Source organism: Ovis canadensis, chromosome 5 (genome assembly GCF_042477335.2).
Source record: "Ovis canadensis isolate MfBH-ARS-UI-01 breed Bighorn chromosome 5, ARS-UI_OviCan_v2, whole genome shotgun sequence".
NCBI classification, from domain to species: domain Eukaryota; kingdom Metazoa; phylum Chordata; class Mammalia; order Artiodactyla; family Bovidae; genus Ovis; species Ovis canadensis.
The window spans coordinates 99,693,885-99,717,857 of record NC_091249.1 but is presented as its reverse complement, the minus strand read 5'-3'; the positions used below and the strand labels follow the sequence as shown (position 1 = coordinate 99,717,857).

Sequence of the window (23,973 nt, the reverse complement as noted above, 5' to 3'; positions counted from 1 at the left end):
CAATTATTGCTGTTTGGTTTTGTATCTCACAAGACACTTTCATCCCTGAACATGTAGAAATCTAGTTCTTCTATTAGTCCGATCCATTTTATAATAGATAATTTTTCACTTTAATTCACAAATTGGTTATTATTAATCATTGACAATTTGGACTTGTTCAACTTGTCTAATGAGAATAGCTTCTCAGAAATCGTGTTCGACCGTTAATAGAATTAAGAAATGGTAAGTAGGGGAATCGCCAAATGAAACACTTATCTCAAACTTTTTTGAAAATAGAAAGCTTATAAATGAGTTTGTGAGCTCACATAATAGTTCCTTATTTATTCCAATAACTTTGTACTTATGATATCCTTGGAAATTATTAAAAATTTGCTTGTGATTCCTGCTAGCCAGTCTTTCTAAAAGTGATCTCTAAATATTACAGCAAACAGGGAGAAAAAGGCATTTTCTTGAGTCAGCCAGTTGGCAGAGCTAAACCATTCATACCCTTTCTTTCTCTGTTTCTTCTCTGTAGTATCATTCAGGAAAGGCAAATATCTCTCTGTAATTGAGGAGACTGGAATGAAACCACCTATAAAAAGTCTTAATTGTTTCCTCAGTTTAGTCACTCAGTCCATAGTGTATATTTACATCCCCTAGATTTTGGTTATAAAGAAATTCAGCAAAAAACTGGTTTCTGCAAGATATTCTCAATTGTGCTATTCTAACTCAACAACCTGATATACTAAATCTGCAAAGAATTGTTTTCCAAGAATATCTTATGGGATTAACAGAATTACCTAAATTTGCCACTGCTTTCTAGTCTCTGAAATTATATTATCATCAACTTAATTAAGATTTCTGGGAAGAACCTTGGAAAAGTTCTTATGATTATTGATTATTTAAACATTTTTTCAGGAGTACCTATTATTGAATCCTGAAAACATTGCCAATTTATTAACTTTTCCAGATAGCTCAATAAATACTTTTTTTTCACTTGTTTTACTTAAATCTTACCCATAGGACCAGCATTTTAACTTTTAAGAAACTGAAAGAAACTCAAATGCCTTTTGTGATATCTGATGATCTAGACCTGTGCTGTCCCACATGTCCCATATGGCTGGGCCAAACTGAGATGTACATAAATGTAAAATACAAGTCAGATGTTGAAGACTGAGTATGAAAAATCTAGTGTAAAACCTCACTAGTTATTCTTATGTTAGTTACATATGGAAATGATAATATTTTAGATATTTGCTTAAGATACTATTAACATTAATTTCATCCATTCTTCCTTTTTTAATAAAAGCAGCTATTAGAAAATTTAAAATTTCACATGTAGCTTGTGTTTCTAATTCAAATTATATTTCTATTAGATAGCCTTGTCCTATACTTTTACCCAGTTTAGCTCAATGAATTTTTGTTCAGGAATATGTAACTATTCATTACTTTGGATTTCATCAGTTTTAAGTCAGAAAAGTTAAGAAAATAATGGGTAGTGACTGATTTTTCAAAGTTGGGTCAGTGTTTGAGAGGTAATATTTTAAAAAGTGGTCATTTCTTTCATCAATAGTTGTTTTCAGATACAATGACAGTTTTTTGACTTTAAGCTGTGTGTAATTATCAGATACCAAATTTATACCTGGTTGTGTGGGATGAGATGCATATGTGTATGTGTGTGTTTGTGTGAAGTGCTGATCAGCAAATATGGAGAGCATTATTTAACACACCATTCTTCCCACTTAATAAATATTTAATCAGCAATGACTAATAATCACATCAGAATGATAATTCACTCACGTCAAGCCATCAGTAAAATAAGTGCAAAATTCAGAGAAGAGCAAAGACTTCTTAAAAAAGCACTACGAAGAACTAGAATGAAGTTATTAACTTAGAGTAACTTCCTTGCCTTTATTATCATTATATCATTTCATCTACAGATTGTTTTTGGCCACTGTAGGGAGGATAATTTTGAAATGTAAGAGATATAATGAGAGTTTTCTTATAATTTTTTTAAAATCTGGTATTTTTACAAATTCTTTGCTTGCCTTTTCTTTGAGGAGAAAACTATGTCTCAGCTTCACGTCATGAAAAAGTACAAAAGCAACAACACACTAATAGGAAGGAGATACTTTACAAGGTGTCTATTAACATAGAAAAGTATATGGCACTCATCAAACTTCCAAATTCTTTTTAGAGTGTGTTGATTTGCCGTAATTCCATCCACTAGAAGTGATTCAGAATCAGATACTTGGCATTCAGATCCTCTGTGTTATTTAAACCAGAGGAAGAGACATGAGTAGTGGATAAGTATTGTGGCTCCCCTTGCATGGTTATTGTTGCTAGGGAAACCACTTCCTTCTGATTCTTGCGTTCAGCCTGTCCATCCCACTATCTGGCATCATTGTCTCACAAGAAGGGCAACATCACAGCATGGCATAAGAACAGGAAACAAAAGAGACAAAAACCAGTACATTATCCTGTTACATACAAACGTTTCTCAGAAAACCTACATGATAGTGACTTCTGGGAAATGAAAAACAGAATCAGCCCTCTAAAACTGCTCTATGCATATGTGCTAGTGACTACAAGGTACCACATTCACACATTCAAGTATGCAAAAACACCAATTTCCAAGCCACACTTGTGATTGCAGAAGAGAGTATCATGTGTCAGGCCCGGACAGGACAGGGCTTGGCATATCAGAAGCCCAAGACCCTGGTCAGGATGGTGCCCTGTGATCTTTCTGAGAGGCAGAGTCCCTGGCAGGCAGTGTAATCAGCAAAAGGGCTTTTATGGGAGTAGATTTTGAAAACCAGTGCAAGAAAGACTGAGATTCTTTGGGTCCTGGGATCAGGTTAAGTTATGAAACAAGCCAGCTAGCCAAACAAGAGCATCAGGAGTAAATAAAGAGAAAGCTGATACATGCTTGTAAAAGAACCATAAGTCACAAAGGTAACTGTTCTTGCAAATCTGATATTGGCTTCCTCTTGGACTCCTTAGAAACACAGTCAAATTGGTTCTAGGAAACAAGCATAAAGCAAAACTCTGAAAATCAATAATATACAGTAACTACTTTGAATGAACACAGTTAAAAGCACAGTTACACTATCGCCTGTGCATCTATAAGACATCAAGCAATCAATTCCTGTACTGCATTTTGTTTTACTCTGGTTTTCTAGCATTTATTGCTGTGTTCTATAAACATCTGTTACATTGCATTGAATGTATAAAATTGAGTATGGTAGAGAGCAAGCAAAGTATACCAAATTCTGAAGTCAGTGGTGCTATAAAAAAGCTGTAGACATAGTAGATAATTATGCAGGTAACTCTACTACAAGATTACACCTCCTCCACGAAAAAACTAATCTGGAAGAACCATAAAAGCCAAAAGCTGCTTATGGGGACCAGATGTAGTCATGGGTACATCTTGGTAAAAGACACTATTTAAAGTTCAGTCAGCTTCCTTTATTCTTTTATAAACCTGGAACTTCATCTCATACACAGGTCCTGCTTATAACATATATATAATTGTGTCTTCTTGAGCGGTAATAGAGGGAGGTCTTTGAACATTGCTGCTATACAGAGGACCTTAGAATACCTCCACAGAGAACTGTACTAGCTTAAAAGGTTGATTTTCTTAGGCTCTCAAGAGTGACATTCTATGTAAACCGATACCCATAAAATGTGATAGTAACCTATCAAATATATGAAAACAGAAGCAAGTTGTCTGCAAATCTCTGTCAGCCCAATGAGAACCATAATTCATCCATCAGCTTCTCGACTGCTCTTATAGGCAGTCTCACAAAATAGATGCCCTCAAATTTCCCACCTGTGTTGCTGCTGCTAAGTCGCTTCAGTCGTGTCCGACTCTGTGCAACCCCATAGACAGCAGCCCACCAGGCTCCTCTGTCCACAGGATTCTCCAGGCAAGAACACTGGAGTGGCTTGCCATTTCCTTCTCCCTTCCCCCATAGACATCTCCAAATTGTCTGCTGGAACTCCCTTTTTACGTTTTTATCATCATCTTTGAGAATTTTAGATATACTTGAGGCCTTGAGAGGGAAATCCAAATTTATTTTTAAAGATTATGAACAGGAAAATAATAAATTGCTATTGACCATACTAATTTAATTCTATTTTTTTTTCTAGATAAAGATTGTCTTCCCAGTAACCCAATACTAAATACAGGATTCCTTTCCTGAAAATCTGAAAGTTCAGCTCAGTTCAGTTCAGTAGCTCAGTCGTGTCCCACTCTTTGTGACCCCATGGACTACAGGACGTCAGGCCTCCCTGTCCATCACCAACTCCCAGAGTTTACTCATACTCAGGCCCTTTGAGTTGGTGATGCCATCCAACCATCTCATCCTCTGTCATCCCCTTCTCCCACCTTCAATCTCTCCCAGCATCAGGGTCTTTTCCAAAGAGTCAGCTCTTCACATCAGGTGGCCAAAGTATTGGAGTTTCAACTTCAACATTAGTCCTTCCAATGAATATTCAGGGCTGATCTCCTTTAGAATGGACTGGTTGGATCTCCTTGCAGTCCAAGGACTCTCAAAAGTCTTCTCCAACACCACAGTTCAAAAGCATCAATTCTTTGGTGCTCAGCTTTCTTTATAGTACAACTCTCACATCCATACATGACTACTGGAAAAACCATAGCCTTGACTAGACAGTCCTTTGTTGGTAATGTTTCTTCTTTTTAATATGCTGTCTAGGTTGGTCATAACTGAAAAGTTCATTGCAAATGTAATACATACCCAGTTTCCATGTAATGTAGGAGCTACTTAGTCATGCATGCCAATAGAGAGAAAGAAAAAAAGAGGCAGGCAACATTCAGAACTGTCTGTCTAAATCTGACTGACTCCCCCAAATGTAGCTTTAATCTTTTTAATAAACAGCCCCAAAGAGAGAGCCATATGTAAGACAAGCTACAAAGTGTCTGCCTTTATTTTAATCCAAAACCTGATGCAAGGGTGCCCATAATATTCTTAATATGAGTATAACCTTATCGTTTTATTATAGGCACAAACCACAAATCAAGTTAAGGAACTTAGTTCTGATAACCAACCATCATAAGGCATCGACTCTGTGCCTAACCAATCAGGGCATTGACAAGTTGCAAATGGTTGAATTACCTTTGTTGTTGATTTGATCGGTTCAAATGTCAGTTACCAAAGAGTAGAAGCGGCAGAGCTAATCAGAAAGATTGCATACATGGTTTGACAGTTTACATAACCTCCAATGGGACAGGAATTTATGTTTGAAATTTGTACCTTTCCTTCACCATCTCATGCCCCACCCCAGTCCCCAGTGAAAATACACTGGGGTATATCCCATTTAACTTCTCCTGCTCCCTGCTCTCTGAGAGAAACACATCTCAATCCACTTGGTAAACTCTCGAGGGAAATGGTAAAAGACAAACTACCTTTCACAGGAGGCAGCTGACAATGGTGAGGAGGTGGTGAAATGTCTGGTGGGCTCCACGTGGGAAAGATAGGATGGACAATAAATTCAGGGAGCATGAGAGGCTGGAGAACAGAAGGGATGTGTAAAAAGATTGGAATCCCCATTTAAGATGTTCTTAACATGCTTGCACCAGTGCAAGGCTAGACACTTTGCATCTCGGTTTTCCAAGTATTACACACAACAGTAAATGTCTAGGATATTCAGATCATAAATTTCTTTATATGAAATTTCTCAAACCCAGTGTTTCCTTTCGGGGGGAAAGGCTAAAGAAAATCACACGATGGTTACATAACTTAGAAGACACTGTAGTAGCAGCGTGTACCTCCTCTCCTGGTAGACTAGAAGCCTGTGTATTGTGTCTAAAATTATCCTTGCTCACCCAGGTCACAGCCTGGGCAGCAGCGGCAGCTACCTGAATGAGAGTTCCCTCTAGCCTCTCCTTGCCTTTTACGCTTGTCTTTCTCTCCAAGTAGCCCAGAGCCACATTTTAATAAGTGACCTTCAACTAGCTGAATAATTTCTTCAGTACATGGGTACATTCAAAAGCCTTGGAGGATTTAGCAGTAATAAGTAGTCCTAGCAAATATACGGTCTTATGAAGCCTTTGAAGTCTCTAAAAACTTCCCTTAAATAGCCTCAATAGAAGGTTCGGGCTAGATGATTTACAGAGCCCCTTGCAAAGCAGAAATCCTACGATTTGGGATCAGCAGAACCAGCTTACTGCAGTTAATATGGCTTTTCCATCTTTAAGAATATTTTTGGATCGAAAACAGGCTGCCTGAGTTGTTCGGCTATTAACTATTAATTAATGTTCAGTCTACACTGGGCTAGCAACAAAACCAAAGGCAAAGATTTGTATTCTCATCCCTTTAGTTTAGAGAATGAGCTGATAAAAAATTTTCCATTAGTTGCAATTAGAAAATATTGTACAAGTACCATAAAGGCGAAGGTATTTTCTTGTGACTCTGGATTAACTGTCATTTACAAGATGCGGGGTGCGTATTTTTCCTTCCACAAGCTCCTTTCCTTTACTTATAACTCACACATTCCACATATATTTCTGTAACTTTATAAACAAGCAGGAAAACAATATAACAAATGTTCATAGTATTTCATTTTTCAGTTAGGGATGAAAAATAGAGAACTCTTCTCCAGTTGGTCGGTGAATCAGATCTCTAATCATATGTGCTCTGAATATCAGTTTTGAAGTCTTAAGGACCTTTTTATACTAATTTCTGCTTTTAAAATAGTAATTGCATATTTAGTCATGTATGGCATCTCTGGCATGGTTTTTGGAGAAATAAAATTTTAAAGCACAGTCATAAACAGTGATAGAGAACCATCATCAACAGAAAGCATAGGAATTAATAGAAAATTAAACTATCAATTCACTGAATAACTGATTTATGAATGGCAAAACTGACTGATCAAATGCACCAAAAACTTGTTTCAAGAAATATTCTTTTAAAATATATTTAATGAAAACAAGTACAGAATCAATCATTTTTCCTTTAACATTTATGGAGGAGTTACAATATGTCAGACACTGTTTTAAATTCTTTATATAAATTTATATACTATTCATACCAATCATACAACTTATATTTTATTATTTTCACCAATTATTTTACAGAAGAAAACAGAGGCACAGTCCTGTTGAATAAGTTTCCCAAGGTTACATACCCAAAGCTGTCGAGTTTGACCCACTATGCTATTCTGGGTCATAAGATGACATTCACAGAAATTATATTGAGCTCATTTAAGAATGTATTCAACATATCAAAATATAAGGAGATTAAAATCAGTTGTTATTCTTTGATTTCAAAAGTGAATATTTTTAAATATACTCCTAGGAAGCATGTGCCCATTGACTAAAATTTAAAGGGAACACAAACATATTTACCAAATATATTTAAGAAGGATATTCCCTCAAATAAATCATCACTTGCACTGTATTGTATTCATTAGAAGGGAGACACTAAATAAGAAGAGGAATTAAGCTCCACCTCTTGAAGGCAGAATCATAGAATTTGTTGACATAATTTAAAACCACCACAGAAAAAATTTAATCAGTAGAAAATCTTAAATATAGATTATATCTTCTGAGGATTTCATGAGGTGGAGCTAAAAATACCATAGGTTAGACATCCTGTGAACACTTCATTGAGAGTAGCGGTTTTCTTTTTAAATATTTTCTTTTAAAAAAGAGGTAAATAGTCAGATCATTCTGTGATGAAATATTTAGTTCATCTCCTTGCAGTCCAAGGGACTCTAAAGAGTCTTCTCCAACACCACAGTTCAAAAGCATCAATTCTTCAGCACTCAGCTTTTTTTATAGTCCAACTCTCACATCCATACATGACTACTGAAAAAACCATAGCTTTGACTAGACGGACCTTTGTTGGCAATGTCTCTGCTTTTTAATATACTGTCTAGGTTGGTCATAGCTTTGCTTCCAAGGAGTAAGCGTCTTTTAATTTCATGGCTACAGTCACTATCTGCTGTGATTTTGGAGCCCCCCAAAATTAAGTCTGCCACTGTTTGCACTGTTTCTCCATCTATTTGCAATGAAGTGATGGGACCAGATGCCATAATCCAGCAGCTGCGCAGCACTGGAGTGGCAGTGTGTGGTGCTGGAGCGACTGTGAGGAGATACTCCACAACCAAAAGCAAAGGAGAAGTGCCAGCAAGACAGGAAGAGGGGCGAAGTCACGTTTAGAATCAAACCCCATACCTACCAGAGATGCTCAGAGGGCTTAAACAAACCTTGTGTGCACCAGGACCCAGAGACCCCACAGAGACTGAGACAGAACTGTGTTTGAGCAGCTCTGTGGGGTACGGGTCAGCAGTGGCCTGCCGCAGGGGCAGGAGCTCTGGGTGCAGCAGACTTGGGTATGGCATAAGCCCTCTTGGAGGAGGTTGCCATTAACCACACCATAGAGCTGCCAGACCTTACGTAGGACTGGGAAACAGACTCTTGGAGGGCACAAACAGAAGCTGGTGTGTACCAGGACCCAGGAGACATCAGTAGTGACCCCACAAGAGACTGACCCAGACTTGCCTGTGAGTGTCCAGTACTCTCTGGCGGAGGTGTGGGTTGGTGGTGGCCTGCTGCAGGATTGGGGGCATTGAGTGCAGCAGTGCATGCATGGGACCTTTTGAAGGAGGTCACCATTATCTGCATTACCTCCACCATAGTTTAAAGTGAAAGTGAACTTTCTCAGTCGTGTCTAACTCTTTGTAATCACATGGACTATAGCCCATCAGGCTCCTCCATCCAGGGGATTTTCCAGGCAAGAATACTGGAGTGCGTTGCCATTTCCTTCTCCAGGAGATCTTCCTGACCCAGGGATTGAACCTGGGTTTACCACATCTTAAGCAGTTGCTTTACCATCTGAGCCACCAGGGAGGTCCACCATAATTGCAGTTCAGTTCAGTTCAGTCACTCAGTCATGTCCGACTCTTTGCAACCCCATGAATTGCAGCACACCAGGCCTCCCTGTCCATCACCAACTCCCGGAGTTCACCCAAACTCATGTCCATAGAGTTGGTGATGCCATCCAGCCATCTCATCCTCTGTTGTCCCCTTCTCCTCCCGACTCCAATCCCTCCCAGCATCAGAGTCTTTTCCAATGAGTCAACTCTTCACATGAGGTGGCCAAAATATTGGAGTTTCAGCTTTAGCATCAGTCCTTCCAAAGAACACCTAGGACTGATTTCCTTTAGAATACACTGGTTGGATCTCCTTGCAGCCCAAGGGACTCTCAAGAGTCTTCTACAACACCACAGTTCAAAAGCCTCAATTCTTCGGCATTCAGCTTTCTTCACAGTCCAACTCCCACATCCGTACATGACCACTGGAAAAACCATAGCCTTAACTAGACAGACCTTAGTTGGCAAAGTAATGTCTCTGCTTTTGAATATGCTATCTAGGTTGGTCATAACGTTTCTTCCAAGGAGTAAGCAAGCGTCTTTTAGTTTCATGGCTGCAGTCACCATCTGCAGTGATTTTGGAGCCCAATAAAATAAAGTCTGACACTGTTTCCCCATGTATTTGCATTGAAGTGATGGGACCAGAGGCCATGATCTTCGTTTTCTGAATGTTGAGCTTTAAACCAACTTTTTCACTCTCCTCTTTCACTTTCATCAAGAGGCTTTTTAGTTCCTCTTCACTTTCTGCCATAAGGGTGGTATCATCTGCATATCTGAGGTTATTGATCTTTCTCCCAGCAATCTTGATTCCAGCTTGTGCTTCTTCCAGCCCAGTGTTTCTCGTGATGTACTCTGCATAGAAGTTAAATAAGCAGGGTGACAGTATACAGCCTTGACATACTCCTTTTCCTATTTGGAGCCAGTCTGTTGTTCCATGTCCAGTTCTAACTGTTGCTTCCTGACCTGCATACAGATTTCTCAAGAGGCAGGTTAGGTGGTCTGGTAGTCCCATCTCTTGAAGAATTTTCCACAGTTTATTGTGATCCACACAGTCAAAGGCTTTGGCATAGTCAAGAAAGCAGAAATAGATGTTTTTCTGGAACTCTCTTGCTTTTTCCATGATCCAGCGGATGTTGACAATTTGATCTCTGGTTCCTCTGCCATTTCTAAAACCAGCTTGAACATCAGGGAGTTCACAGTTCACGTATTGCTGAAGACTGGCTTGGAGAATTTTGAGCATTACTTTACTAGCGTGTGCTGCTGCTGGTGCTAAGTCACTTCAGTGTGAGATGAGTGCAATTGTGCAGTAGTCTGAACATTCTTAGGCATTGCCTTTTTTGAGGATTAGAATGAAAACTGACCTTTTCCAGTCCTGTGGCCACTGCTGAGCTTTCCAAATTTGCTGGCATATTGAGTGCACCACTTTCACAGCATCATCTTCCAGGATCAGGATTTGAAATAGCTCAACTGGAATTCCATCACCTCCACTAGCTTTGTTCATAGTGATGCTTTCTAAGGCCCACTTGACTTCACATTCCAGGATGTCTGGCTCTAGGTGAGTGATCACACCATCGTGATTATCTTCCTCCTCTCCCCACCATAGTTTGGCCCCACTTTAATAGCAGGGAGGCAAGACAGCCACACCCAATGACAGAAAATTGGATTAAAGATTTACTGAGCATGGCCCAGCCATCAGACACAATTTCCCCCTCAGTCAGTTTCTCCCATCAGGAAGCTTCCATAAGCCTCTTATCCTTCTCCATCAAAGGGCAAACAGACTGAAAACCATAATCACAGAAAACTAACCAATCTGATCACTTGGACCACAGTCTTGCCGAACTCAGTGAAACTATGAGCCATGCCATATAAGGCCACCCAAGATGGATGGGTCATGGTGGAGAGTCCTGACAAAATGTGCTCCACTGGAGAAGGGAATGGCAAACCACTTCAGTATTTTGCCTTGACAACCCCATGAACAGTATGAAAAGGCAAAATGATAGGACACTGAAAGAGGAACTCCCTGTGTCGGTAGGTGCCCAATATGCTACTGGAGATCAGTGGAGAAATAACTCCAGAAAGAATGAAGAGATGGAGCCAAGGAAAAAAGAACACCCAGTTGTGGATGTGACTAGTGATGGAAGTAAAGTCTGATGCTGTAAAGAGCAACATTGCATAGGATCCTGGAATGTTAGGTCCATGAACCAAGGCAAATTGAAAGTGGTCAAACTGGAGATGGCAAGAGTGAACATTGACATTTTAGGAATCAGTGAACTAAAATGGACTGGAATGGGTGAATTTAACTCAGATGACCATTGTATCTACTGCTGTAGGCAAGAATCCCTTAGAAGAAATGGAGTAACCATCATAGTCCACAAAAGAGTCTGAAATACAGTACATTGCTGAGTTCAGCAATCTCAAAAATGACAGAATGATCTCTGTTTGCTTCCAAGGCAAACCATTCAATATAACGGTAATCCAAGTCTATGCTCCCACAAGTAATACTGAAGAAGCTGAAGCTGAACGGTTCCATGAAGACCTACAAGACCTTCTAAAACTAACACCCCCAAAAAATATCCTTTTCATTATAGGAGACTGGAATGCAAATTAGGAAGTCAAGAAATACCTGGAGTAACAGGCAAAATTAGCCTTGTACAGAATGAAGCAGGGCAAATGCTAATAGAGTTTTGCCAAGAGAACACACTGGTCATAGCAAACACCCTCTTGCAACAACACAAGAGAAGATTCTACACATGGATATCACCAGATGGCCAACACCAAAATCAGATTGATTATTTTCTTTGCTGCCAAATATGAAGAAGCTCTATATAGTCAGCAAAAACGAAACCAGGAATGTACTGTGGCTCAGCTCATGAACTCCTTATTGCCAAATTCAGACTTAAGTTGAAGAAAGTAGGGAAAACCACTATACCATTCAGGTATGACCTAAATCAAATCCTTTATGACTATACAGTGGAAGTGAGAAATAGATTCAACAGATTAGATCAGATAGACAGAGTGCCTGAAGAACTGTCGACGGAGGTTCGTGACATTGTACAGGAGGCAAGGAACAAGAACATCTCCAAGAAAAAGAAATGCAAAAGGGCAAAATGGTTTCTGAGAGGCCTTATCAATAGCTGTGAAAAGGAGAGAAGCAAAAGGCAAAGGAGGAAAGGAAAGAATGCAGGGTTCCAAAGGAAAGCAAGGAGAGTTAAGAAAGCCTTCCTCAGTGATCAATGCAAAGAAATAGAGGAAAACAACTTAATAGGAAAGACTAGAGATCTCTTCAAGAAAATTAGAGATACCAAGGGAACATTTCATGCAAAGATGGGCTCAATAAAGGACATAAATGGTATGGACCTAACAGAAGCAGAAGATATTAAGAAGAAGTGGCAAGAATTCACAAAAGAACTGTACAAAAAAGATCTTCACGACCCCGATAATCACGATGATGTGATCACTCACGTAGAGCCTACATCCTGGAATGTGAAGTCAAGTGGGCCTTAGGAGGCATCACTATGAACAAAGCTAGTGGAGGTGATGGAATTCCAGTTGAGCTATTTCAAATCCTGAAAGATGATGCTGTGAAAGTACTACACTCAATATGCCAGCAAATTTGGAAAACTCAGCAGTGGCCGCAGGACTGGAAAAGGTCAGACTTCATTGAATCTCAAAGAAAGGCAATGCCAAAGAATGCTCAAACTACCGCATAATTTCACTCATCTCACGCGCTAGTAAAGTAATGGTCAAAATTCTCCAAGCCAGGCTTCAGCAATATGTGAACCGTGAACTTCCAGATGTTCAAGATGGTTTTGGAAAAGGCAAAGGAACCAGAGATCAAATTGCCAATATACGCTGAATCATCAAAAAAGCAAGAAAGTTCCAGAAAAACGTCTATTTCTGCTTTATTGACTATGCCAAAGCCTTTGACTGTGTGGATCACAATAAACTGTGGAAAATTCTGAAAGAGATGGGAATACCAGACCACCTGACCTGCCTCTTGAGAGGCCTATATGCAGACCTATATGCAGGTCAGGAAGCAACAGTTAAAACTGTATATGGAACAACAGATTGATTCCAAGTCGGGAAAAGCTGTATATTGTCACCCTGCTTATTTAACTTATATGCAGAGTATATTATGAGAAACGCTGGGCTGGATGAAGCCCAAGTTGGTATCAAGATTGCCAGGAGAAATATTGATCTCACATATGCAGATGACACCACCCTTATATCAGAAAGCAAAGAAGAACTAAAAAGCCTCTTGATGAAAGTGAAAGAGGAGAGTGAAAAAGTTGGCTTAACTCTAAACATTCAGAAAACGAAGATCATGGCATCTGGTCCCATCATTCATAGCAAATAAATAGGGAAATAGTGGAAACAGTGACAGACTTTATTTTGGGGGGCTCCAAAATCACTGCAGTTGGTGACTGCAACCATGAAATTAAAAAAACACTTGCACCTTGGAAGAAAAGCTATGACCAACCTAGACAGCATATTAAAAAGCAGAGACATTACTTTGCTATCAAAGTTCCATATAGTCAAAGCTGTGGTTTTTCCAGTAGTCATGTATGGATGTGAGAGCTGGACTACAAAGAAAGCTGAGTGCCAAAGAATTGATGCTTTTGAACTGTGGTGCTGGAGAAGACTCTTGAGAGTCCCTTGGACTGCAAGGAGATACAAGCAGTCCATCACAAAGGAAGTCAGTCCTGAATATTTATTGGAAGGACTGATGCTGAAGCTGAAACTCCAATACTTTGGCCACCTGATGTGAAGAGCTGACTCATTTACAAAGATCCTGATGCTGAGAAAGATTGAAGGCAGGAGGAGAAGGGGATGACAGAGAATGAGCTGGTTGGCTGGCATCACTGACTCAAAGGACATGAGTTTGGGTAAACTCTGGGAGTTGGTGATGGACAGGGAGGCCTGGAGTGCTGCAGTCCGTGGGGTTGCAAAGAGTCAGACAGGGCTGAGTGACTAAATTGGACTGGTTCAGTTCATTATTTTAATTTTTTAAATGCTGATATTTCTCCAACCATGGTCAACTGCAGGGAATGTTTAATGCAAAAGCTCTTGTTTTGTAACTTTAAAAAAATAAAATAAAATCTACCTCTTGATTATTGGTTTGCTTCACTGATAGTCCCTCAAAGCAATTCTCTGGGAAGTAGGATGGCTTATTTTTCTGACAAGGGTCCTCAGAATTTTATGAGATGATTTCAATCCTAATCCATTTTGAATTGTCTGTAGGACATTTAGTCTATTTTTTTCCTCTCTAAATTCTGTTAAATCTCTCTCTGATTTAGTCATTAGGCCCCCACCTAGAATTGTGTTAGTCATCCTGGAGAGAAATTTGAGTCAGAGTTATGGAGCTTCTTATTGTGTTTCTTATAAAAATGCTTGTGAAGATGTTGCCCATTTCCTTATGTGACGTTACTCTTTCTGAAGACCCATACATCCTTCCTCATCTTAGTATCAGAAAGAAAAATGAGTTTCTCTTAAACAGTTTATTTGTTTTTGTCTCAAGACACTGTGAAATCATAGGTGATTATATTCTCCTCATTCATTGGCAGCTAGACGGTTCAGAGCCCAGTTTTCATTTCTATTCAGTGTGTATAACTATGAGGTGATTTTTGAAAGAACTTGTTCTTGCTACACCATCTTCTACCTACTTTTATTCCCCTTTGTCATGTTTCCTTCGTTACATTTTTTTTTTCATCATTAGAGAATTTTATTTTAAAAGTATCATCTTAAACTGCAAGGATGTCCGTTAAACATCACAATTAAACATGCCAAAGGAGAAGCCATGTTGTCAATATGCCCACTTAACCCACTCAAACATCTCAAACCCACCCTTTGCTGACCTTCTAGAACCCCATTTTTTTTAAGTTTTTTTTTCTTTTTTTAAACAAGAGAAAGTAGACAGATACATGTTGGTAAAGGCTAACTATCCATATTCACATAGAGACACAGTGTAATCTCTGAGCCCAATATACAGAGAAAGGAGGAAAAAAGCTAGAATTCTATGCACTACTACACAGGGGCCTAGCACCCTCCAGCTTCCAGCAGAGCTAAGGGAGCATAAGGTTTTTCTTTTTTTCCCACAGAGCATGGTGGTGTTGATTCCATAGTTTTTGTTGAGACAGGAAGGGATAAAAATGAATTTAGAACAGAAAGGGGTAGAGATTCTTGTCCCACTGAATTCTGCTCAAGGTATTTCCCCCCCAACCCCCAAATAAGTTGTGAACCATGGTATAAAGGAGAAAAGAGACCTCAAAAACAGGGCGACTGAGCACAAGAGGAAGGAAAAAAAAATAAAGACTGCAACTTGCTCCCAGGGACTAGAGAAAATTAAAAATGGTTGGAATCCATCAGTGTTCCATTAGTCGTCTTCTCCTTCATCTTCCTCTCCTTCCTCCCCCTCATCATCATTTTCATCTTCTTCACCTTCATCCTCATCCCCTTCTTCATCAATGTCTTCCAATCCTTCTTCCTCTTCATCACCGTCGTCATCCTTTTCTCCTTCCCCTTCCTCATCATCCATGTCAGGAACCAAGTAGTACTGTAATGGATTTGGCCAAATATAATCTTTGATGACTTCTCCTAACTCATCTGCACCTGCATCTGAATGATCAGTAAACCAGGTGAAGAAGCTTTCTGGTTCCTCATACTGTCTCTTCCTGCTGGCTATATTCTGTGTTTGACTTGATCGTTATGTCAAATCCTTTCCAGATTTCCATTTGATTTCAGCGGACTTAGAAGATGGATCACCACTCTCATACAGATGAAATTCTTTGCAGAGAATTTTATTTTCAAAGTAAGGGTTTTTATCAAAATAAAAATCTATTCTGTAACCTTTCTTTGGAATTGGAATGAAAACTGACCTTTTCCAATCCTGTGGCCACTGCTGAGTTTTCCAAATTTGCTGGCATATTGAGTGCAGCACTTTCACAGCATCATCTTTCAGGATTTGAAATAGCTCAACTGGAATTCCATCACCTCCACTCGCTTTGTTCATAGTGATGCTTTCTAAGGCCCACTTGACTTCACTTTCCAAGATGTCTGGCTCTAGATTAGTGATCACACCTTCATGATTATCTGGGTCGTTAAGATCTTTTTTGTACAGTTCTTCTTGTGTATTCTTGCCACCTCTCCTTAATATCTTCTGCTTCTGTTAGGTCCAGACCATTTCTGTCCTTTATTGAGCCCATCTTTGCATGAAATGGTCCCTTGGTATCTCTCATTTTCTTGAAGAGATCTCTAGTCTTTCCCATTCTGTTGTTTTCCTCTATTTCTTTGCATTGATTGCTGAAGAAGGCTTTCTTATCTCTTCTGGCTATTCTTTGGAACTCTGCATTCAGATGCTTATATCTTTCCTTTTCTCCTTTGCTTTTCACCTCTCTTCTTTTCACAGCTATTTGTAAGGCCTCCCCAGACAGCCATTTTTCTTTTTTGCATTTCTTTTCCATGGGAATGGTCTTGATCCCTGTCTCCTGTACAAGGTCACAAACCTCATTCCATAGTTCATCAGGCACTCTATCTATCAGATCTAGGCCCTTAAATCTATTTCTCACTTCCACTGTATAATCATAAGGGATTTGATTTAGGTCATTCCTGAATGGTTTAGCGGTTTTCCCTACTTTCTTCAACTTAAGTCTGAATTTGGCAATAAGGAATTCATGATCTGAGCCACAGTCAGCTCCTGGTCTTGTTTTTGTTGACTGTATAGAGCTTCTCCATCTTTGGCTGCAAAGAATATAATCAATCTGATGACCATCTGGTGATGTCCGCGTGTAGAGTCTTCTCTTGTGTTGTTGGAAGAGGGTGTTTGCTATGACCAGTGCATTTTCTTGGCGAAACTCTATAGTCTTTGCCCTGCTTCATTCCACATTCCAAGGCCAAATTTGCCTGTTACTCCAGGTGTTTCTTAACTTCCTACTTTTGCATTCTAGTCCCCTAGAATGAAAAGGACATCTTTTTTGGGTGTTAGTTCTAAAAGGTCTTGTAGGTCTTCATAGAACTGTTCAACTTCAGCTTTTCAGTGTTATCCAAGTGCATAGACTTGGATAACTGTGATATTGAATGGTTGGCCTTGGAGACGAACAGAGATCACTCTGTTGTTTTTGAGATTGCATCCAAGCCAGGCTTCAGCAATACGTGAACCGTGAACTCCCTGATGTTCAAGCTGGTTTTAGAAATGGCAGAGGAACCAGAGATCAAATTGCCAACATCCGCTGGATCATGGGAAAAACAAGAGAGTTCCAGAGAAACATCTATTTCTGCTTTCTTGACTATGCCAAAGCCTTTGACTGTGTGGATCACAATCAACTGTGGAAAATTCTGAAAGAGATAGGAATACCAGACCACCTGACCTACCTCTTGAGAAATCTGTATGCAGGTCAGGAAGCAACAGTTAGAACTGGACATGGAACAACAGACTGGTTCCGAATAGGAAAAGGAGTACGTCAAGGCTGTATACTGTCACCCTGCTTATTTAACTTCTATGCAGAGTACATCATGAGAAACGCTGGGTTGGAAGAAGCACAAGCTGAAATCAAGATTGCCGGGAGAAATGTCAATAACCTCAGATGTTCAGATGACACCACCCTTATGACAGAAAGTGAAGAGGAACTAAAAAGCCTCTTGATGAAAGTGAAAGAGGAGAGTGAAAAAGTTGGCTTAAAGCTCAACATTCAGAAAATGAAGATCATGGCATCTGGTCCCATAACTTCATGTGAAATAGATGGGGAAACAGTAGAAATAGTGTCAGACTTTATTTTGGGGGGTTCCGAAATCACTGCAGATGGTGACTGCAGCCATGAAATTAAAAGACGCTTACTTCTTGGAAGGAAAGTTATGACCAACCTAGATAGTATATTCAAAAGCAGAGACATTACTTTGCCGACTAAGGTCCTTCTAGTCAAGGCTATGGTTTTTCCAGTGGTCATGTATGGATGTGAGAGTTGGACTGTAAAGAAGGCTGAGCACCGACGAATTGATGCTTTTGAACCGTGGTGTTGGAGAAGACTCTTGAGAGTCCCTTGGACTGCAAGGAGATCCAACCAGTCCATTCTGAAGGAGATCAACCCTGGGATTTCTTTGGAAGGAATGATGGTAAAGCTGAAACTCCAGTACTTTGGCCACCTCATGCGAAGAGTTGACTCATTGGAAAAGACTCTGATGCTGGGAGGAATTGGGGGTAGGAGGAGAAAGGGACGACCGAGGATGAGATGGCTGGATGGCATCACGGACTCGATGGACGTGAGTGTGAGTGAACTCCGGGAATTGGTGATGGACAGGGAGGCCTGGCGTGTGGCAATTCATGGGGTCGCATAGAGTCAGACACGACTGAGCAACTGAACTGAACTGATTCTGTAACCTGATTTAATGTCTTCAAATTCTGTCACTTCAACTCTTGTCAAATAATGCAGCGCCTCTTCATCCTCCTCCCCAAGCAGTGCAGACACTTGTGGATGGTTAACAAATTTTGTTTCCCAAAAATTTGGGATTTTGTCAATCAATTCTGACCTCTTCTGAAAGAATGGTTGGCTGAGTTTGTTATATTTCTGTTCTACTTTCAAAATCTCCTCACTGGCTTGTTCATTAAGTCTGTCTATTTCATTTTCTACTTCATCAATATGTTAAATTGCTTCTTGCTGTTCTTTTTCTTCCTTCGGCAAATTTGAAGAAGCAGATGCCTCATCTGGCCTGGAGGCAGCAGTCAGCCTGGATTTCTTCAGTTTCTTCACTTGGGGTGGAAGAGAAGACTGGTGTCTGGGTGCCATGCTGGGGGAAAAAAAAGCCAAGAATCCTCCCAGGAGAAGAGAGAGGAACTGCGAGCTCAGAGAACTCTTTTCGTTACATTTTAAATTTTATTTTATTATTTTACTGAACATATCTGTGGTTCAGTTTAGTCGCTCAGTCATGTCCAACTCTTTGCGACCCCGTGAGCCACAGCATGCCAGGCCTCCCTGTCCATCACCAACTCCTGGAGTTCACTCAAATTCATGTCCATCCAGTCGGTGATGTCATCCAACCATCTCATCTTCTCTCATCCCCTTCTCCTCCAGCCTTCAATCTTTCCCAGCATCAGGGTCTTTCCAAATGAGTCAGCTCTCTGCATCAGGTGGCCAAAAGATTGGAGTTTCAGCTTCAACATCAGTCCTTCCAATGAACACCCAGGACTGCTCTCGTTTATGATGGACTAGTTGGATCTTCTTGCAGTCCAAGTGATTCTCAAGAGTCTTCTCCAACACCACAGTTCAAAAGCATCAATTCTTCAGTGCTCAGCTTTCTTTATAGTCCAGCCTGACTACTACATCCATACATGACCACTGGAATAACCATAGTTTGACAGATGGACCTTTGTTGGCAAAGTAATGTCTCTGCTTTTTAATGTGCTGTCTAGGTTGGTCATAACTTTCCTTCCAAGGAGTAAGTGTATTTTAATTTCATGGCTGCAATCACCATCTGCAGTGATTTTGGAGCCCAGAAAAATAAAGTCTGACACTGTTTCCCCATCTATTTGCCATGAAGTGATGGGAACAGATGCCATGATCTTCGTTTTCTGAATGTTGAGCTTTAAGCCAACTTTTTCACTCTCCTTTCACTTTCATCTAGAGGCTCTTTCGTTCTTCTTCACTTTCTGCCATAAGGGTGGTGTCATCCGCATATCTGAGGTCATTGATATTTCCCCAGCAATCTTGATTCCAATTTGTGCTTCTTCCAGCCCAGCGTTTCTCATGATGTACTCTGCATATAAATTAAATATGCAGAGTGACAGTATACCGCCTTGACGTACTCCTTTTCCTATTTGGAACCAGTCTGTTGTTCCATGTCCAGTTCTAACTGTTGCTTCCTGACCTGTATACAAGTTTCTCAAGAGGCAGATCAGGTGGTCTGGTATTCCCGTCTTTTAGAATTTTGCGCAGTTCATAGTGATCCACACAGTCAAAGGCTTTGGCATAGTCAATAAAGCAGAAATAGATGTTTTTCTGGAACTCTCTTGCTTTTTTCAGTGATCCAGCAGATGTTGGCAATTTGATCTGGTTCCTCTGCCTTTTCTATATCTGTAGAAACAGACTTCATTAGTCTTGAGAACAATTTGAATAAAATACATAAAATACATAGCTCTTATATGCCACTTTGAGACTTCAGAACATGATTTTAATCTTTTCCACTCTTCACCAAAATACAGTCGTTCTTTAATAAATACTTCTCCATATATTGTCTCATGTTTAGTTTTCTTGATAGGGTATCTTAGCCACATGGATGTCTCCAGCCAGCACTAGACAACCTGGAATGTGTGACAGTTAGATCTCCCTTCAAGAAAGAGCCCATCATTCAGTGGTGAGGAGGGCTAGTAGGTGAGAGCCTCTTGCTGTAGATCTGCCAAAACTCAGCACAGTATTTGAGGCAAGGCCATGCTTTTCATGAGAAGCACCCAGCCTGTGACAAAGGCCTTCTGCCCTACGGAGGGACTCTTCTGATGTCAGTCTTTGATCTGGGGCTCATCCTTGAGTTGGCCAGGGCTTTGTCATCCTGAAGTCCTCACTATCCAATTCTGTCTCTGTCCTGCCTGGTGTCACATCAACATCATGATGTGAAAGCATTCCATGGCCATTATTTTTTTCACTCTTTTACTTTATCAACTCTCCACATTCCTGATAAATCTTTTCCCCTTGTAACTCCAAATCAGCATCTGATTCTCAGAGAAGCCAAAATAATATACCAGATAACTCACAAAGTTACATTTCCTTGAATTTCCAAACCTATAAATGCATAGTAACTAAGTCATCTCCCAGATATCTCAAAGACACTTTAAATGGAAACTGAGCTCATGATTTTCTCCTAAATTTTTTTCTGTTCTGATGTTCTGTATCAGTAGGTAGTCCTAGCATCCATTTGGTTCTGCCAGCCAGAAACCTGGGCTCTATCCTTGACATTTCGTCTTTCTGGTCCCAATTCATCATCAACTCGTGTTGGTCTTACTTCCTAAATATACTCTTCCTTCTATTTCTCTCTAGCTCCATCAGAGTAGTCTTGGTCTTGAATACCAGCATCTCTTGATTTTATTCTACTAGTCTCCAAAACTAGTAGACTAGAGTCACCAACCAATCCATCATTCTCCATACTATAGCCAAAATTATTTTCCAAACACAAATTTGGTCATGTCTCCATCTAGCCTAAAATCCTTCTGTTGGTTCTCATTGCTCTTGTAATAAAGGCAAAAGTCTTTAAGACAACAAGTCCCTGTACTCAAGATCCAGCCTCATTTCCTATTCCCTTTACCACACCATATTGTAATTCCATGATGGCAGATACTGTGCCTATTTTCTTTATCATTTTATCTGAGTCTGCTGAACACCTGACACATACCTGGTGCTCAATATAGAATTATTTAATGCATAATTAAATGATTGAGTGGGTAAATAAATCAATCAAATGAGTCTGTTCATAATCCACTGGACACACTTTGTGGTTTTCTGTTGTGGAACTTTGTCTCAGAGTTGCCTATCTAAATCTTATCTATCTTGTAATTCTCAGATCAAATGTCAACTCAGTCAAGAAGGCTTCCTTGACTTATCTAGGTGAAAATACTTGTCTTGTTATAAAATCCTATATTCTTTTTGTGTATGTGCTCAGTTACTCAGTTGTGTCCAACTCTTTGTGATCCCATGGACTATAGCCTCCCAGGCTCTTCTGTCCAAGGAATTTCCAGGCAAGAATATTAGACTGGGTTGTAATTTCCAATTCTAGGGGATATTCCTGATGCAACCCACGTCTCCTGCATACCCCACATTGGCAGGTGGATTCTTGACCCTGAGCCACCTAGAAAGCCCATTCTTTTATATTACATTTAATATGTAATCAACTGATTACATATGTTTAATATATTAATAGCACCAGTTAAACTCCACATTCTTTGAAGGAAAGTGTTGAGTTTATGCTCATAAGTATTCTGCACATCACCTAACATACACATATGTGTATAAGTGTATGGGCTTTACTTGATTGAATGATTTGATTGACTGATCTGGCAATATCTGGATGATTTTTCCTGCCACTCGAGCAACTGTTGTGATATTAGAAAGAGTGGATGAGGCTAATAAAAATGTGATGGCCCAGTAAAAATGTTTGTTAGGCAATATATCTCTTGAATCTATCTTTAAGTATCAAGAATAGAAGACTCATTTGGCCTATAAATTTTTGTTGGTTTTGTAAAGCTCAAACGTCATAAAAATCTACTTCATAGCTACAAAATGTGCTGTGGCTGTGTGTTTTTAAGAATTGCCTAAGCTTTATACTAAAGAAGGTTTCCAAAAGAATAATATGTGTAACCACTGAGGACAGAAAAGTTGATTATAGCTGCTGTAGAGACAGGCTGTTTAAAAATCTTTAATTGTGGGAGTTCTCTGGCAGTTCAGTGATTAGGACTTGGCACTTTCACTGCTGTGGCCCAAGTACAATCCCTGGATGGGGAACTAGGGTGCCACAAGCTAGGTGGAACAGTCAGAAAATAAATCTTTAATTGTTAATGAATATATTTGAATGTATATTAGAAAAAATAAACTATCACATAAAAATCATAATGGTCATAGTTAATATTGCTTTGGATAGGGTTGAAAAACAAGCATTTCCAGTTTAAAAATAATAATTTAAAAATATTATAATGTGATATGTCCACAAACATGACTAAAGGTTAAGAGACCTTATTTCAGAGATTTAAAACGTACTGAACACTACCTAGGTTTTTACTCCTCATTTTTTTATTTTTTACTATGGTTTTGGGTTCCAAAATCACTGCAGATGATGATTGCAGCCATGAAATTAAAAGACGCTTACTCCCTGGAAGAAAAGTTATGACCAACCTAGATAGCATATTCAAAAGCAGAGACATTACTTTGCCAACTAAGGTCTGTCTAGTCAAGGCTATGATTTTTCCAGTACTCATGTATGGATGTGAGAGTTGGACTGTGAAGAAGGCTGAGCGCCGAAGAATTGATGCTTTTGAGCTGTGGTGTTGGAGAAGACTCTTGAGACTCTTTTGGACTACAAGGAGATCCAACCAGTCCATTCTGAAGGAGATCAACCCTGGGATTTCTTTGGAAGGAATGATGCTAAAGCTGAAACTCCAGTACTTTGGCCACCTCATGCGAAGAATTGACTCATTGGAAAAGACTCTAATACTGGGAGGGATTGGGGGCAGGAGAAGAAGGGGACAACCGAGGATGAGATGGCTGGATGGCATCACTGACTCGATGGATGCGAGTCTGAGTGAACTCTGGGAGTTGGTGATGGACAGGGAGGCCAGGCGTGCTGCGATTCATGGGGTCGCAAAGAGTCGGACACGACTGAGTGACTGAACTGAACTGAACTGAACTTACTCCTAGGTTTTTAATACTAAGAGATCAATAACTGGCTTTGTGAGCTTTTACTCTTTTGTGAAATATTTATGAAGCACTGCTATGTTTAAAGCTCTAGACTCAAAACTAGAGAAATAATGTGATTAACGTAATTAAGGTTTCTTCCCTCAAAGAGCTCACAACCCCAAAGGGCAGGGACCATAGAAAAAAATATAGAAACCCAGTGCAAATGCCCTAGTAGAGAGACATCTATTGAAGGGCCAATTGTAAAGGGTACAAAGGTAGGTGCGATCAGCTCTGCTTAGTAGAGTGGGTGTTAAAAAGGGCGATAAATAGAAGAGCTACATTTGGGAGGCTGCGTAGAAGCTCACTGGTCAAAAAAAATGAGATCAGGTCATTTCAGGTGAAAACAGCAGTTTGTCAAGCCAGAGAGACAGCTACGACTAGAAGAATTCCAAATGATTGGAGCCTGGGGTGCGGCAGAGTAGGGAATGGAACTGAGACAGAACAGGCAGGTAAAAGCCTGGTGTCCCATCCGAGGAGTTGCTTGTATACCTCAGAGGGGTACTGAGGATCAATACATAGAATAGGATCAGTGTTTTACTTAAAAAGAAATAACAGCAGAGGAATTTTACATGCTTATGAATTTCAATGCAAGAAGTTTGAAAAATACTTTTTCTGAAAAGATTCTCTTAGGAAAAGATGATTTCTCCCAAACACCCAAAAGTAGGATTTG

General features: G+C 39.8%; 1 pseudogene; it reads right to left on the bottom strand.

Annotated features, from left to right (window-relative positions):
• Positions 1-15,158: 15,158 nt before the first annotated feature.
• LOC138441862 (protein SET-like) lies at positions 15,159-18,656 on the bottom strand (annotated as a pseudogene).
• Between the last annotated feature and the right edge of the window lie 5,317 nt (positions 18,657-23,973).